Source organism: Bos taurus, chromosome 6, assembly GCF_002263795.3.
Source record: "Bos taurus isolate L1 Dominette 01449 registration number 42190680 breed Hereford chromosome 6, ARS-UCD2.0, whole genome shotgun sequence".
Lineage (NCBI taxonomy): Eukaryota > Metazoa > Chordata > Mammalia > Artiodactyla > Bovidae > Bos > Bos taurus.
The window spans coordinates 5954499-5969689 of record NC_037333.1 but is presented as its reverse complement, the minus strand read 5'-3'; the positions used below and the strand labels follow the sequence as shown (position 1 = coordinate 5969689).

Here is a 15191-nt window from a genome sequence, read left to right as displayed (position 1 = left end):
TCATCTGAGAAACTTAAGAACTGTTTGCATGCTTAATCCCTACCATTATCCTGTTAGATCAGAATCTCTGAAAACAGAACCAGGGATTTTAGAGAACTCCCAAGTGATTCTGATGCAGCAGGTACACTAACCAGTCTTTGAGAACAAGTGGGCTATCAGGCACCAAAAGTGTCGTCTTCAAGTGTCACCCCTCCCCTTTCATTCATAAACACATACACTTACAGGTTTTCAGGGCCCCCAAAGTTTTCCTTCACTCATATACTCACATAATATACTACTTTATGTATTTCAACCAATTGCATTTTAGGTCGGTGTGTATACAGGGCGCAGAGGTGGTAAATTTTTTAAGCATTTGGCTCTGTGGACTTTTGTTTTGACTATTTTTCACATTGATGACGGTAATAGCTAACATTTATATAGTTCTTACAAAGTTCCAGGTACTGTTCTAAGTTGTATATAGATATGGCAGATACATTACAATGTAGAAAGAAAAATGTTTGTGTACATGTTGAAGATGAACAGATTGAAGAATATAATCTTTTACAAAAACAAGAACTTGAATCCACTGTTCATTTTTTAACTGTATTAAAATCTTCACACTGAAAACAGTAACTACGTAGATTTTTCACGCACTTTCTAGAAATAAAGGTTCAGAGTGCTTCTACCTCTCGGATCTTGTCTACATATGTGAAGTAGGAAAAGGGCAGGTGTTAATTCCATCTGACAGTGGAAAATCTATAGTATGGAGAAGTTTATTTGCTTGTCTAATGTTGCAGAGTCCATAAGGAACACAGGAATTAAATGTAGGTCTTGACTCTTAGTACATTATCATCTATGCTATTACTCAGCCTATTACAAAGAAATATATCTTAAAAAAAAAAAAGCAAAAAACCCTTAATTCCTTCGTGGCACCCAAGAATAGCACTCCAAAGGAGTCAGGTCAGACTGTAAAATAATGGCAATTAAGTGGTTAGGCACTTATCTATTTCTAGCCTTACTGCAGGCTCACTTTTCTTTTAATAATTTACATCCTTTCTTAGCACTAAATCTCCACTATTCATTAGTACTAGAGAGCAGCGTATTGCTTGCTAAGTGACTGCCATTGTTATAACCTCTCTCTGGGAAACTGACCTTGATATCGTGCCAACTGAAAGGACCAAGAGAGGGCGTCTGACCCAACAGCAGCCTCTCTAACACAGTCTGGCCAGTTGATGAACTCTGTGCAGAACGAACCACAGCAAACAGAACCTAGAATGAATTTCAGAGATACACAATAATTGGTAGAAGGAAAAAGGTTTCAAGAGGACAAAGAGGGCAGACAGTAAGTAAAAACCACGAGTACGAGAAGCTGTGAGCAAGCAAGACCCGCAGGGTAAACTGCAGAATACCCGGAGCAGTTGTCACAGGAGCAGCTGGGTGGTAAAAGCTGAAAATTTACACATGGAATATGGCATTTGGGGTTCCCTTCAAACTGCTTCCTCCCCAATCTAGGATAGGGGAGGTAGTGGAGAGAAGTATAGAAGAAATGAGGTTGGTCTCAAGTTGACAACTGTTGCAGCTGTTTAAAATGATCCCCTTATTATCTACCTATCTGACATGCTGACACCTGACAGGTCCACTGGGTACCTAGTAGGAACATTAAACTTATCTCCCTACTTCTGTATGTGTTTGACATTCTCCATAACAAAACATTAAAAACTTTAACACATACATATATAAATCAGAAGCCAACCACTTCCCATCACTTCCATTGCTATCATCTTGGTCACCACTAATCTTTCTCCTGATTACTATAATAATCACTAAAAAGCCTTTTTCAACACAGCAGTCAGAATAATCCTTTATAAATTAAAATCAGATGTGGTCATTCCTCTACAAAAATACTGCAATGTCTCCCATTTCTTTTACAGAAAAAGCCAATGTCCTAAAATGGCCTATAAGACCCTAGGTGATCAGATCCCCTTATTACCTATCTGACATGTGTTCCTTTTCTTGGACTATCTGGGGGAAGAATGTTTCAAGTGGAGGAAATACCCTAGAACAAAGGCCTTAAGGCAGGAGCAGACCTGTAAATCTGAGTAACACAGATTACCTTGTAAGAGTCTCCAAGGTCATCTAGAGATTATAAAAAATGTGACCAATGTTCAGGAAATAGAGGCTGACTCAGCCTTCCTAGAACTCAGGAATAATGTGGCAAAAAGGGAACGGGTTTTAGAATCACATAGACTTACCCAAACTCTTATCTTTCCCATTACTGACTAAAATTCAAGTTCTGAGCCTTAATTTTTCTTACTTGAAAAACAGGGAAAAGTAGCAATGATTTTCTGATGTGCTATCAACTGAGGTATTATATACAAAACATCTAGCAGAGTGCTCAGCACATAGCTCATACACAATAAATGTTACCAAATAATACGCCCCTGTGCCCTTCTCTTGCAGAGAAAACAGAGCAAAGTCTGGCTGGAGAAAACAAGAGAATTCTCTTCTTAACATAGCCATCACGAGGCCTGTGTGGTAGATGGACCCTAGCTGGTAGATGAGAACTCTTAGTTCTGGTTCAAGCTGTGACAACTAGATGGGGACTTGAGGCCAGTCATTTCATCACTTTGGAATTTAGTTCAATCATCTTTAAAATGAGCTAACTAGACCTCTATTGCTAAGATACAGTCCTGAGATCCTGTCTCCGAAAAACAGTCAGGGACTCTACCCTAAATAGCCCCCCTGGTGTGCAGCACAGGGACGTGTTGCAAGGACAGAGGGTGGGGTGGTGAGAGGAAGACATCTTCCAAATTCTTAAGCCTGGCTGGCTTCATGGCTGTGTGACCTGTGCAGGCCCAGGAATGGGCTTCAGTGAATGCTCTGCTGTGAGAGTCTCAAAATTCTCAATAAAGTTTGAACAACGAGATCTGCATTTTCATTTTATAGTGAGACCTGCAAATTACGTGGTCAGTCCTGTTCCTAGGAGATGGGTATGAATAAGTAAGATATTTTTCTATCATTAATTAGAGACTGGCAGCAAGACACCCCTGGTGGGTGAGATAGTTGTCTGGGGGCAGAACAGAAGTGGGAGGGGGTTTTGATGGGATCAAGAGGGAAGGGTGATGATGGATGAACTTTTCCAAGTACGCTGACCCGTCAACAACAGTAGGGGTCACCTCCTAGGTGAAGATCCAAGTTATTACTTTACAGTCGGCCCTGCATATGTACTGCCCACGAACTCAACCAACCGATCATATATAGTACGTATTTATTGAAAAAAAAATCCATGTGTAAGTAAATCCACGTAGTTCAAACCTGTGTTGTTTAAGGCTAAACTGTACTCTGAAATGTTTCTTTACCTTCTGCTCCTTGCTTCCTCTAAACTACAGCACAAGACTGCCATCTAGTGGCCAATGACATGAATTCTTTCAAAGATTTCCAATGTGAGGTTCACATTTCAGCACCTACAGGGTGTTCCAGAAAAATCTGACATACTATACTGTGTAGTTTGTAATAATTATTAAATGCTTTCTTCAGTTTCAACTTCCAAAATATTCAGAATTAATATGAAGACCCCTTTTCTGTTTTCCTGAACAATTCCCTAAGGCTGCTTTCATCTGTTCAGCAAGAAATGATTTTAAAACATTAAAAAAAATACTAGTAACAAATATTCCATGATGAACACCACTGGTCATTAACAATGTCATGAAACTGATTCAAATGCTCAGGTTAATCCTGGGTCTGAATCAGAATACCCAGAATATCATCATCTTCAAAACTGGATGGTCATTTAGGGGTAGGGTTACGCTTTCATTCAGTCTGTGCTAATATGCAGGGTGATATTCAGGCCCAATGACCCACGTTCAGGCTACTGGCTGGAACAGGCATTACTGAGCAATTAACTGGAAAAGAAGAGTAAGCAACGCAGCGATAGAAGATGAAGAAAGTGAGGAGCCTGGAGCACATCAACAGTCAGTGTCCCAGGGGGCTTCTCTCATCCATAAGCATCCCCACTGAGAACTCCACCAGATGAAAGGGTTACCTAGGTCCTCCCGGCCAGATTTCCAGGAAGAAAAGAGGGAGCTCACATACTCATCCAGTGATTACTGCTTAGGACCCCTGTGCGGGGAGAAGACTGCAAACATCTAAAGAAGGGTGAGGAAGTTCTCCCAGGATCTCCGCCCAGTGTTAAGACCACATCCCTCAGATTACAGGTGGCGTAACTGCTTCTTTTCAAACAATTCAGATATACTCACTGCACTGACTGGAGAAAATATCTGAGTGCCAGACAACAATACTCTCTCTCCACTCAAAAACAAGAGAGTCCTTTAGGGAGAGGAATCTTTACTTAATGCCATTTCTTGCTTTGTTTTGGATAATTTTTTTAAACAAGACCTCAAGATAACAAGGATATCAAAGGCTATAAATGTGACACTGAACTTCTTCTTTTTAACACATCCTTAGGGCAGAAAAACCTCAGTGAGGATGGGGCTTATTTCACACTTCCAGTCACCACTAAGTATTCATCCTGTGTTCCCATAGCATGACATGCTCACTAATATCACACCATTTTTCTGTATTCAGTTTGCTTGTCTGTGAGCTCCATTAGGGTGAAGATAGAGTCTTATATCTATATCCCTACCCCCACTATATCCCTTTAACACACAGTAGACATTAATAACTGCAAAGGAGTAAATAAATGGAACATGCTGAACAGTCTCAGCCTTAGCAAGCCAGCCTTTCCCATGCACTATTCTGAGTCCTTACACACAGAATCTCTACTGAAGCAAACAGCCTTAGCTGTTCCTGTACACAGATAAGCTTAATCTGAACTAGATCGACCCTACCTAGATCATAACAGGTTAGGCCACTTGCTCCAAGAGCAGTCAATCTATATACTTGAGAACAGTCTATGAGAACTTTGTCTAAGACCAGTAATTCTAACTAGTTAAACCAATTAGGGTCTCATTCTTGGGAATCTGACTTAAATACACAAGAAAGGCACCAGCTAGTAACAATGGATGGTAGAGGGGAATGAAGTTTGCCACCCCCAAAATATATCTCTTTGGCATAATGATTAATTTAGGTTGATAATCTCTAAGAAACAAGAGACTTAGAAAGTCTTTCTACTTTCCTCTTGGCTGCCTAAAATATTTAAATAAAGGGCTTATTCCCAAAATAGAGGTATCACCAGGAATATCTGCAAAGAATATGGGCTAGGTGTGATGGGGGAAATTCCGTGGGGCCTAGAGATCAGAGGCCACTCAATGTCTCATTGTCTCTGCGTGGCCAGCAAACATTTGTTTATCAAACATCTGCTTTTTCATCTTCATGAGAACTGCCTCACTTTCCTTTTAAGTTCCAACATCCTCTTTCATCTCTCGCTGAAGGTGGTATTTAAGGTGAAGGTTTTGGCCATTTTGGCAAGTTACTCCATTTTCCTAGGTATGAAAAAGTGAAAGTGTCAGTCACTCAGTCGTGTCTGACTCTTCGTGACCCCATGGACTGTAGCCCACTAAGCTCCTCAGTCCGTGGAATTCTCCAGGCAAGAATACTGGACTGGGTAGCCATTCCCTTCTCCAGGGGATCTTTCTGACCCAGGGTCGAACCTAGGCCTCCTGCATCGCAGGCAGATTCTTTACCAGATGAGCCACCAGGGAAGACCTCTTCTATGTATGCAAGTTATTTAATTTCTGTTTGACTTTCTCTTACTAACCTATCCCATGTCAATTTAGTTCTCAGTCCAGCCAGAACCAAAATGGGTAGAGGAAAATTTCCTCTTCCCAAACAATGGGCCAAAGTAGAAAGGCATAGAGGAGAGACAGAAAACAGAGGACATGAGGCAAAAGGAATCACAGTGAGTTCTAGTAAACAGAACCTAGACGGAAGAAAAGAAGCTGAAGTAATAGGTTCTTAGAGATGGAAATAATGAATTCTTGCTTATGGTGAATAAAACTATAACTTGTTTACTATAGCCTCCTCGGATCATGGCTGGCCAAGAGAACATATTTCTTAAATATGAAGTAAGCAGCTACCATGTGACACATATAAGTTTCGAATATAAACAAGACAGATCTATTTGGTTCCCAAGGAGATGTGAATTCAGCTCAGGCATGTACCATCTACAGGTTGAAGACTGACATTAAACAAGTAAAAACAATAGTGATAAAGCATTACAAAGAAGTAGTGTAGGCTCTCACAGAAACATATGATGCCTTGAATTATATTTTCCATTGGTCTATTTTTGCTAAGTTCTCTGATTATACACACTTTCCTGCACTCTAACGAGGCCTGATTTACATTTGACACTTTTCATCCTTATTTTCACCTCTAACTGTACATGTAAAGGCTACTTCCTCAAGGTCTACAAAATTTTCAAAATACAAATTGGCTCTAAATTCAAAGAGAAAATTGTAAATTTAAGTAAGTGAACGCTTTATCAATAAAACACAGCACTCATTCCAATGTCCTTCAATGCAACTCTTACTACCACTACAAGGCAACAGTGTTTACAACGTGCTGGACATTGTTCAAGACGGTTCACAGAAGTCAACGCATACTGTGTCCTGCTGAGTAAAGTCAGACAGAGAAGGAGAGATATCCTGTGACATCCTTTATATGTGGAATCTAAAGAGAAATGATACAAATGAACTTACTTACAAAAGAGAAAGATTCACAGACTTAGAGAGCGAGCTCATGGCTGCCAGGGGATAGGGAAGAGGGGCAGGATGCAGGGATAGTTAGGGAGTTTGGCTGGGACTGACATGTACACACTGCCATGCTTAAAATGGATAACCAATAAGGTCCTACTGTACAGCACAGGGAACTCTGCTCAGTGTTATGCAGCAGCCTGGACAGGAGAGGAGTTTGGGGGAGAATGGACACATGTCCATGTGCGTGTGTCCATACATGCATGTGTATGTATGGCTGAGTCCCTTCACTGTTCACCTGAAACAATCACAGTGTTGTTTGTTAATCGGCTGTATCAGTTCAGTTCAGTTCAGTTGCTCAGTCGTGTCCGACTCTTTGTGACTCTATGAATCGCAGCACGCCAGGCCTCCCTGTCCATCACCAACTCCCAGAGTTCATTCAGACTCAAGTCCATCGAGCCAGTGATGCCATTCAGCCATCTCATCCTCTGTCGTCCCCTTCTCCTCCTGCCCCCAATCCCTCCCAGCATCAGAGTCTTTTCCAATGAGCCAACTCTTCGCATGAGGTGGCCAAAGTACTGGAGTTTCAGCTTTAGCACCATTCCTTCCAAAGAAATCCCAGGGCTGATCTCCTTCAGAATGGACTGGTTGGATCTCCTTGCAGTCCAAGGGACTCTCAAGAGTCTTCTCCAACACCACAGTTCAAAAGCATCAATTCTTCGGCGCTCAGCCTTCTTCACAGTCCAACTCTCACATCCATACATGACCACTGGAAAAACCATAGCCTTGACTAGATGGACCTGTGTTGGCAAAGTAATGTCTCTGCTTTTCAATATGCTATCTAGGTTGGTCGTAACTTTGCTTCCAAGGAGTAAGCGTCTTTTAATTTCATGGCTGCAGTCACCATCTGCACTGATTTTGGAGCCCAGAAAAATAAAGTCTGACACTGTTTCCACTGTTTCCCCATCTATTTGCCATGAAGTGATGGGACCAGATGCCATGATCTTTGTCTTCTGAACGTTGAGCTTTCAGCCAACTTTTTCACTCTCCACTTTCACTTTCATCAAGAGGCTTTTTAGCTCCTCTTCAGTTTCTGCCATAAGGGTGGTGTCATATGCATATCTGAGGTTATTGATATTTCTCCCGGCAATCTTGATTCCAGCTTGTGTTTCTTCCAGTCCAGCATTTCTCATGATGTACTCTGCACAGAAGTTAAATAAGCAGGGTGACAATATACAGCCTTGACGTACTCCTTTTCCTATTTGGAACCAGTCTGTTGTTCCATGTCCAGTTCTAACTGTTGCTTCCTGACCTGCATACAGATTTCTCAAGAGGCAGGTCAGGTGGTCTGGTATTCCCATCTCTTTCAGAATTTTCCACAGTTTATTGTGATCCACACAGTCAAAGGCTTTGGCATAGTCAATAAAGCAGAAATCCCCCAATACAAAACAGAAAAAAAATGTTTTTAATCGACTCATATTAATCCTCACAACAACTCCTCTACACTATAAGAACTAGTAAACTATTTTCATTTTACACATTAGGTAGATGAGGCAAAGAAAAATTATATAAGTTAGCCAAAGGTCAACAACTAGTACGTGGCTGACCCAGAATTTGAACCCAAGCACTCTGGTTCGAGAGTCAATACGTTCTAGAGTCTAGACTCAATTTTACTCAATATGGTTTTCTTGGTAAATTCTCTTTTAAAATACTATTCAACAAATATGTATTGAATGCTTATTAGATGCAGGTGTTGATCTAGGTGTTAAAACAGTGAACAAAACAGACAAAAAATCCCTGTTCCCATGGAGGAGGATACAGATAACATATAAGAGAAAAAGGTAAAATATAAAGTACATTAGACAGTGTAAATGCTAAGGAGGAAACAAGGCCAGAAAGAGGGATGAGGAGTAGTATGACTTTAAAAAGGTGCTGGGATATGAGTACAATTTTAAATAGGCTGATCAGGAAAGTAACCTGAGTAGGTGATGTTTGAACAATGACCCAACTGAAGTGAGGACATGAGTTGTTTCAGTTAAGCTTTACAAGATAACAGGCAAAGTAAGAGCCCTGGGTTTGGATCCTTGGACTCATTACAGCCTAAAATGGCCCCTGGAGTTACATTTAGAGTTTCTGGGGTGTGCACAGAACCAGCACATTCTATCAGGGCTTGATGCTGCCAGTTTAGGAAATGCAGAGTAATACAACTGAATGAGTGTTATGAAACGAGCAACAGCTTCTTCATTCATTCTGAGCAAGAATTCATGGAGGATTATATTATGAGGTAGCAATGCTGAACACTTAGTGAACTTTATTCTTCCCAGTTTCTAAAGTCAATACCCTGTATCTTAATCTGCCTGGGTTAACAACTGATGTAGCATACTCTGCAGCTTTTGTGTGGAGTATTGTATACATCTCTATTATGTCTCATTGGTTTATAGTGTCCTTCAAGTCCTCTATTTTCTTTTTTTTTAATTGTGGCATAGGTGATGTACTATATAAGCTTCAGATGTACAACATAGTGACTCACACTTTTTAAAGGTTATACTCCACTTATAAAATACTGTCCACATTCCCTGTGTTTGCAATGTATCCTTGTAGCTTATTTTATACATAGCAGTTTGTACCTCCTATGCTCCTACCCCTAACTTGCCCCTCCCCACTTTCCTCTCCCTGTTGGTGACCACTAGTTTGTTCTCTACATCTGAGAGCCTGTTTCTTTGTTATATTCTTTGTGTTGTTTTTTTTTCTTTCAGTTTCCACATATAAGTGATATCATACAGTATTTGATTTTATCTCCAAGTCCTCTGTTTTCTTACTGATCTTCTGTCTAGATCAGATTTTTTGCTCATTACTGAAAGAAGAGTACTGAAATTTTCAACAGTTATGTTAGATCTATTTCTTCAATTATGTTCAAATCTTCTCACACGTTTTGACTCAATTTGCTTAGTTTCTGGAAATCTTTGACTATTTCTCAGAGTTCCGACAAACTTGCTTCAAATAGTTTCTGCTTATTTTTCATTGTTTCTGTGAAGGGACGGGGGCATGGAGCTGCCTACTCTACTCAACATGGCTTTCCCAAGGTGATTTTTTGACAGATCTCTCACCAGACAGGGAGAAAATAAATCTGCTTTCTAACAGAGCATGTTTATAGATATGAACATAAAAGACGAGTTTCCCTAGTAGAGGCCTGAAGCCTCATTCCTTACATCTATCACCTCCATTTCATGTTGGTTTCTCCGTCTTCCCTGAGTAGACATGGAGCTCCATGAAACACAGTTTGCAAAACACTGTTATAAATCATTAGAATCTTCTGACGCTTATGTGCCGAGTGTCTGTGATCAGATGTTAGAAATAGCTAAGTAATCATTCTGACCTAGACTATTTCTTGTTTGTTTCCTAAATTATTTCAAAATGTGTTCTTCCCAACTTTGTGGAAAAGCCACAATGAGTAAAATGATCTGTCATTCCATCTCCCAGAGTTAACTGCTGTTGACATGTTGACATTTCTCACACTTATAATTCAGGTTAATCTTTTATATATAGCAGTTATCATCTTGACCTCTATGTGCTTAACACTGTTATTCTAGTTCACACCTATGTGAATACTGTCACATTTACTCTTGGAAGCTTATTATTATTATATAACTTTTACGAGAGAAGACACGTCATGTATTGACTAACCTTTCAATCTGCACCTTCGTAACCATCCCTTCAGTATCTTTCAATAAAACAAAAACAGGTTGATTACTCTATAGGTTAGCATAATGAGACTTCAAGTCTGTAAGTTTCAACATCTTTGTCATCTATGCCTACCAATGAAGCTTGGCCATATTGAAGTTGCTTTCAAACTTCAAAATGCAGCAAAATGCCATCTTTATTTTGAAATCAAATCTTTTATGAACCCCCCCCCAAAAAAAAATAAACACAAAAAATAAAACTGAGCGCTGAAGGTTGAAGTCTGCAAATGTGCGAGTAGATTGGGGGAAGAGGGTAAGCAGTTTATTCACAGGCAGTCCTGCTTAGCCGTCCCAACACCCCAACATGATGCAGAACCCCAAGGCTCTGGGACAAGAATGTCTGAATATCCCATATCTGTGAGATGTCCTCAATCAGTACTTTTAATGAACTGGATGACTATTGCATCTGTATCTCCTCTGGCTTCTCAGACAGTACCTGACACAAAGTAGGCATTTAAGAAGTATTCATCGAAATAAAAGACATGAAATTCAAAATGAGGGAATGGGTTAGTACGGATCCATTACTGGTACTTGAGAAAAACCTAACAAAGTACCCCCACTGAGAGCAGTAAACCAGTAGTGGTAGATCTCAGTGGTATCATTTGACCAAGATTCTATCAGTGGTTGCTGAAGACAAAATATAACTGAATAAACATTTAATTTCTTCCACATTCAAGGTATTGTCTGAAGGACTATCGAGGCTGCAAAGATGGTAAAAGTACAGTCTCTCTCCTAAAGAATACTTAATACTCTGATAGGGGAGATAATTTACATAAAATTGTGCTACAAAGCTAGCCAGTGCACCAAACAATATGTAAAAAAAATTCCATGGTTTTTGAGCTGAGGTAGAGAAATTTTGAAAAATGATCAACAGACAGCCTCATCAACAGGTGGCTGTTACAGAATGTAGAGGGTGACTGATGCAGAAGAAAGTAAAAAAACCATGGGATAAATACTTCACTGAAGAAAGCATGGCATATAAAGCAGCTGGAGATGAGTTAAAGGTTATCTTTTTGTCACTGGTGTGTTAAAAATACTGAGAATGGAGAGATGACATGAATTGTAGTGAGAAAGCTTTTTAAAGTTGACATTTGAACTGAAAAAGGAGGGGGAGGATTACGGTAGGTGGGGCAACATTTCAGTTTAATGAAAGACATTTCCTTCTCCAATGCATGAAAGTGAAAAGTGAAAGGGAAGTCGCTCAGTTGTGTCCGACTCTTCGCGACCCCATGGAGTGCAGCCCACCAGGCTCCCCCGTCCCTGGGATTTTCCATGCAAGAGTACTGGAGTGGGGTGCCATTACCTTCTCCGAACAATTGTGTCCGACTCTGTGCGACCCCATAGACGGCAGCCCACCAGGCTCCCCCGTCCCTGGGATTCTCCAGGCAAGAACACTGGAGTGGGCTGCCATTTCCTTCTCCAATGCATGAAAGTGAAAAGTGAAAGTGAAGTTGCTCAGGCATGTCTGCCTCTTAGCAACCCCATGGACTGCAGCCTACCAGGCTCCTCCGTCCATGGGATTTTCCATGCAAGAGTACTGGAGTGGGGTGCCATTACCTTCTCCGAACAATGAGGAATAGGTAAAAATATTTACAACTTTTATCTGATAGCTAATATCCATAATATCAAAGAACTTCTTAAACATAAACTGATTGACCTTAAGTATAGAAGGAAAAAACTAGGTGTATAAAATGTTTTCCATGAGAAACCAAGAAACTACACTGGTTTGACAGTGGTCGATACACGTCCCCACAGCTCCGACGTGCCTGTTCACTCGCCCACGCCCTCCCCTACTGGCTGCTGTTTTAAAGTTTGCCCTTCCTTCCCCAAATTTGGATTTTTATTACAGATCTAAAGCTCTTTCAATTTTATACTGATTAAATCAGTACTGCAGTATTTGATTAACCAAGCTTCTGCAGATTTTGTGATTCTTGGGACTTTTTTGAGGTAAGAAACACATCTTTATTTATTCATTTCCTTCCCAGTGATTCTTCTCCCAGCATTCTTCTGCCATACGCCCTTAGGAATTTTTTAAAATAGAAAATTTCGGCTTTCTAAAAAAAAAAAAAGAAAACAGCTAACAATCCTACTGGAAAATGGGCCAAGATTTGAACAAAAAGTTGATAGAGAAAGAAATGCGAATGGCTCTTACTCATTTGAAAAGGTCTCAGAACCTCAATCACAAGGAAAGATGCAAATTAAAACTGTACTGACACAAAACGACTTGTCCAGAATCTCATAACAGCATTATTCCCAATAGTCAGAAACTAGAAACATCCACATGTCCCTCAACAGGAGAGTGGATACATGCATTGCAGCGCACTGCCTCACACAGTGCCGCTCTGCTCAACAGTAGAAGGAAGCTGACGCCGACGCAGGCAACGCCATGGACAAGTCTCACCAACAGTATATATCCAGTGAAAGCAGCCGGACGCAAAAGAACACGTACTGTGATTCATTTATGTCGCTTTCTAGAAAAGGCAAAACTAATCAGTGGTGAAGGAAATGAGGATAGTGGCTGAGTGGGGAGGAAGCAAAGCAGGTTCGGTGACTCACGGAGAAGGGCCTGAGGGCAACTTCTGGGTGATATAAACACTGTTTCTTGGTTGGGGTATGTGTTAACCTAGTCACATGCATTTGTGACTGCAGACCCATGATCTATGCAATTCACTGAAAAAAAAAAACAAAACACACTAAGACACCATTTCTCAACTGTCTGATTGGCAAACATTTAAAGATTTTACAGCATACTCTGTTGGGGAAGCTGTGGGAAAACAAGAAATGCAAAATATTGTAACTCTTTGGAAGTATATGATTACACATACTCATTTACTATTACTTCTAGGAATCTTATCTCAAAGATATACTGGCAAGAATATAAAAATACATTTACATAGACTATTCATTTTAGTGCTGTTGGTCATAGCAAAGACAAGAAATAGCCCAAGTGTTCATTAATATGGTACTAAGTAAACTGTAGTATTTATTTATATGATGAAGTCTCTGCAACAGTAAAAAGAAAGGAGCACTTTCTGTATACTACTATGGGGTGATTTCAAAGATATAAGTAAAAAGAAAAAACAAGGAAGAGAAAATGGGTATGGTATGCTACCATTTATCTGAGAAGGCAATGGAATATGAATGTATGTACTTATATTTGCATATAGTTTTAAAAAGCAGGATTAACTGTTAAAAAGTTAATGATTTCCCACGGGGAAGGAAGGAATAAGATTGAGGGAACAGAGATATACGGTAGAGTTGCTTGCATGTACTTGTTTTGTAGATTTAATTTAGGAACCATGTAAATTGTGTTTATAAAGTTGAACTTTAAAAAAATCACATAACCTGGGAAGCAAAATGCAACAATGTGATTTTGGTTGCAAAACCACACTGAGGGGGACAGTTTTATTCCAAGAGATTTAAAACCGTTACTTGACCATGTAACTCCAGTCGATGTACACTAAGAAGAACAACAGCAAACCATTAAAGCTGTTTTTCAGTAATCATATTAGGGGAAATTTTGTATATATATTCAGTCACCATAGTGGATGATGTGGGTAAAAGCAAATGAGAAATTCTATTGATATTGTTGAGAGGTAGGATTTTTAGTGTGAGTAGAAAGATAGAGATCCAAGATGGATAAGGTTTTGCAGAAATCCTATAGTCCTGATTTGAATAGGAAATACTATATGAACTTACATTGTATAAGCTCCATTCATTAAAAGGGCTTAAAAATAACCAACACCCTGGTAGAAATGAACGAGCCTTGTGCCCTGATTGAAGTTTCTAAATACCTCAGTTTAAAAGAATGAGGACTCCATGAAGAAATAGCTGATTGCCCGTTCCAAAACAGGAAATGTACAAGATGAGCTAAGAACATCTTGTAATAGCAGAAAGCAAGAACTATCAAAGACTGATAGAGCCGTGTCAGAAGAGCAGAGAAGCCAACTGAGTTGGCCAAAATGGAACAATGTGGGTGGGCATCAGTAACGACTGAAATACATTAAATACGTTTAAATCCAAAGTTCAAAATAATAATAAAAATAATAAAGCCTTCTTCAGTCATGTTTGTTGGATGCTTGAGAACTGAGTTATTATTTTTTTCCAATGGTAATTATACTAGAGAAAATCAAGTTATTTCTCCTTTATTTATACAAATTATACTTCAGGGTAACTAAAAATTGATGTGGGGGACTTATTCTATTTCAGCTATAAAGAAAAAGGGAATGATTGCTTTGTATATTACTTTTTGCAGCCTCTAAATTAATGGATCCAGGCAAAGCTCATGAAGGACTGTTAATATCACAAAGAGAGGCGACCAGGCATTCCATTGTCAGAAGTACATGGCACAGCCTGAGAAACAGTCGTAGCAAAAAAAAAAAACAAAAAACTCAATCGAATCAAGTGTCTAGATCTCATTACTGGTGTATGGAAATACAGGGAACAGAGAAACATTAAATTTCATTATGGAAACACAATCAGCAAAATCCAGACAACAGGAAACTACCGGAGGAACAACGCAGTTTATTCAACAGCAGTCAAAATCATAAGGACATTTTTTAAAAAGAGAGACGAAGAGGAATTGGTAGACTGAAAGAAACCTAAGAGGCATGGCAGTCAGCCTCAGTATAAGGACCTACCTGATCCTGTGTTTCCCGCAGCGCCTGGTATAACCGGTGCTTAATATCTTACTGATTATGTGTATGGATGGGCACACAGTGCTTTCTTCCCACTACTGCGGAGGCCGAAATAACATGTTGCTCTTTTCTCTGAGTTATAGATTACAGACTCTAGCCTTTGTGATTAGGTACACATTACAATA

The 15191-nt window shown here is 39.7% G+C and overlaps 1 long non-coding RNA gene across 1 annotated transcript in view; it reads right to left on the bottom strand.

Moving 5' to 3' along the window:
• LOC112447032 (uncharacterized) overlaps positions 1 to 15090 on the bottom strand; it is a 32641-nt gene extending 17551 nt beyond the window's left edge. The window contains exon 1 of the long non-coding RNA XR_003035051.2: positions 1132 to 15090. This is a non-coding gene — a long non-coding RNA (uncharacterized lncRNA). The remainder of the gene's footprint in view (positions 1 to 1131) is intronic.
• Between the last annotated feature and the right edge of the window lie 101 nt (positions 15091 to 15191).